The sequence below is a fragment of the Homalodisca vitripennis genome, unplaced genomic scaffold, assembly GCF_021130785.1.
Source record: "Homalodisca vitripennis isolate AUS2020 unplaced genomic scaffold, UT_GWSS_2.1 ScUCBcl_13414;HRSCAF=23628, whole genome shotgun sequence".
In the NCBI taxonomy this organism is placed as follows: domain Eukaryota; kingdom Metazoa; phylum Arthropoda; class Insecta; order Hemiptera; family Cicadellidae; genus Homalodisca; species Homalodisca vitripennis.
Window position 1 is genome coordinate 1 of NW_025789522.1, and position 3,532 is coordinate 3,532.

At 45.1% G+C, this 3,532-nt stretch overlaps 1 pseudogene; it reads left to right on the forward strand.

Annotated features, from left to right (window-relative positions):
* Positions 1-3,129: 3,129 nt before the first annotated feature.
* On the forward strand, positions 3,130-3,462 carry LOC124375113 (annotated as a pseudogene).
* The last annotated feature ends 70 nt before the right edge of the window (positions 3,463-3,532 follow it).

A 3,532-nucleotide genomic window follows, 5' to 3' on the forward strand; every position in this document is an offset into this window, starting at 1 on the left:
ATTTTCCAATTCCTAAAATATAAGGATGTGAAAAATTGTTAATTACAAACGCAACCCCCACATATTCGATATGCACTGGAATATTGTTCAGTTAACAGTTTTGTGATCATAATGGATTTGCAACTAATAAAAAATTCTACTTTTTTCCAGTTATAAATTGACTTTAAATATACTGTATATTCAATATTTTTTTTTATAGGTCTTAGGAAATTTAAAAAAAAAAATAGAATGCACGAATATTCGGTGATTGGTAACGAAAAATATGAAATTTGCGGTATCCACGCTTAATTAAATTTAACGTAATTATTTAAACATAAAAAACTATTAAATAGCAGTGATGAAATCGCCGCCCTTGATCTGGGGCTTGGAGGTGTTGGCAAGCCTCGATTAAATTTTTTTTCTTAAAAACAAGCACGCGAAGCGCTGCGCAGCGGGCAAGCACGCTGAGCTGACCCATGCCGAAAATTTTGTTAAATTCAAATAGTAGGGCTATATTTGTTTTAAACAAACGGGTTGTCATTTACTAATTTGTTGTGTTAGTTTTTCGTACGGGAAATTAAAAACTCGTAAACTTATTCTAATTTTAAACGTAATCTAACTTGTATAAATTAATATAGGAGAATGCGGGACCATACTGGAAAATACCCATTATAAAAACTTAAAATACACATGACTTGGATCACATACAGGGGTATAATCCACAATCGCAATCATGTTCGCTAAACCGACGAATTACAATTGTTAACAGACACCGTCACTTAGCGCTACGCAACAGGACGTCGGATCTGCAGTATATCCACAACCTCACATAAAATTTCTGTTTTATATGTATTTTCTACGTTATTCCTTTTTATTAGCAATTTACAACATGTCTAGGTATCGACAATTGTAAGTAAACAACTCTATTTCACCGTATAACTAGAAACCGGGAGAATTATCAATGTTAACGGATACTGTACACTCTGGATGGGTCGAAGTAGTGACCGACCAATCAACTCAAGACCACCTCGCACCTATATAACGTGTGTTTTAACAGTTCACTCTATAGATTCAATCACCAACCGCACAAGCCACTGTACACTGAAGTGACTTTTTTTTTTATTTTATCACACGATTTCACCTGTTAAATACCGTTTAAAACTAAAAAACGGTATTTAACGTATATCTAGTTTTGTAATCTAAATCGACCTGTACTTACAACTAAGGTATGTTCGATAAAATACTAAATTGTTCAAGAGTAACTTTCCTCTTATATTGAAGTGTATATAAAACATTACGAATACTATGAATCATAACGAACGATCAAATCAAGGGACGATTACCGTATTTTAAATTCTAATTTTATAAAGTTTATAGATTGTATTTTAAACAAACTTAAATAGGTAATTTCAATAGAAAACAAGTCGAATTTGCTTGTTTTAGCCAACCTAATTTCCAATGTTTACGAAAACTAAAAGCGGTAAAATAAGCGAAAAATTAACAATTATGTTTTAATCATAGTTCAACCGGTTCTGTTAATAATTATAGAAGTCATGTGTAAAAAACAGACCGAAACTATGGTTTTCGATCGGAATTGCAATTTACGAGTAGTTTTTATTGTAAACTCAGATGTTTTGTTTGAAAAAAAAAAAAAAAAAAAATAAATAAATAAACAGAAAATTATACAATTTTACAGTGAAATCGACTAGTTTAAAAAAAAAAAGGAATTGTAAAATTCCTGGAATAAAATATTTATGACAAGCACAAAGTCATAAATTTTGGGATTTTCGATAGAAAATATAGTCGAGAGCGACTTGAAACAAAACCCGTTTTACATCGGTTTTACAACTATAAGCGGTAAAAAATAAGCGAAAACGAACGAGTTATTGGTGGCCTTTTGAAAGGCCGTTTGTGCGGAGCGGGCTCGCTCGATGCGCTGGCGCTGGCGCTGGCCGGCTTTCTTGGAGCTGGTTTTACTTGGTCACGGCCTTGGTACCCTCGCTCACGGGGTGCTTGGCCAAATCGCCGGCAACAGGGCCTGACGGCGGTCGGTCTCCCGCGCGTGATGGTCGACCGCTTGTTGTAGTGGGCCGGCGGGAAGCTTCGGGGGCTATGCGCTCGAATATGTCGCACGAAGTGTTTATGATGGACATGGCCTTGCTGGAGACGCAAAGTCGTCCAGGAAGTTGTAACCATCCGCAGTGTCCAGTCGTAGACGTCTGGGTGCGGGGAGAACTGCTCTTCCAGGTGTCGGGGGGAAGGCCTCGGCTTTGTCGCCGGGGGAGTGGGACAATGCCTCTTTGACCTTGGAGTGGTTTATTGTCTTCTTCTCCCCCCGGAGAGCCTTGGAGCCCTTCCAGATGCCGCCGACACCACCGTCAGCTTGGAGCTCCACGAAGTCGTCCCACGCGGCGCTGGGTTTGTTCCGCCAGGAGACGAGACATCTCCTGGCCTGGCCGTTGAAATCTCGCTTGGCGTGGGGACATCGTGTTCGCTGGTACTCCCGACGCAGCCTACGACGAAGTCTTATCTCCTCTCCTTCAGGTGCTCGGGGAGTGGTGGGTGGAGTTCCTTCCGTGAGAGAGGGGACGAGGAGATGGTCGCTGCTTCCGGGAGAGTAGTTGTCAGTGCTATCACTTGTTGGTCTAGCTGGTCTGGTGATTCGGCAGGGGTTGGTGGTGGCCGGGGTCTGTCGGCGAGGTATTGCCGTACTTGTGCCCGTTGACTTTGGTGGGAAGCGCGGGGGGTAGGCCGGCGCTCCGTCGTCTGGCAGTCAAATATCACTGGGACGTGGTTCCGACGAGAGGTCGACACGGCAAATACCTCGAAGTCCATGTGAAATGATCCAGCTAGACCAACGTCAAGGATGTCAGGTTCGTGGTTTAGTGGTCGTGGTGGTAGTGGGTAGGATCCTCAGGAGCTAGTAGTTGTATGTGTTGGCGCCCCTCCAGGAACCGTTTGTACCCGGGAGTATAGGCCGAAATTCTAAAAAAAGCTTTTAAGCTGGATATCTGGCGTCGCGCGAGCGCGACCAAAAGGTGGCAGCTCGAACGCGATTGGCCGCGCTCGCGCGACGCCCGGATCCGAGTAACCCCGAAATTTCAGGCCACGGCTTCTATCTGTATCCCCGGGAACCGAGTACAGCGCAACATGTCAGGACGAGGCAAAGGCGGGAAGTGAAGGGAAAGGCAAAGTCCCGCTGTCCCGGGCCGGTCTTCAGTTCCCGGTCCGCAGGATCCACCGTCTGCTCCGCAAGGGCAACTACGCCGAGCGAGTGGGTGCCGGAGGCTCCGGTCTACCCGGCCGCCGTCATGGAGTATCTCGCCGCCGAGGTTCTCGAGTTGGCCGGTAACGCGGCCCGTGACAACAAGAAGACCAGGATCATTCCCCGTCACCTTCAGCTGGCCATCAGGGAAAGACGAGGGGCTGAACAAGCTCCTGTCCGGTGTCACCATCGCCAGGGGGGTGTACTGCCAACACCAGGCCGGCTCCCGCCCAAAAGACCGAAAAAGGCCTAAATCGCCCGCCAGCGCGCGACACAAAGGCCCCCCCC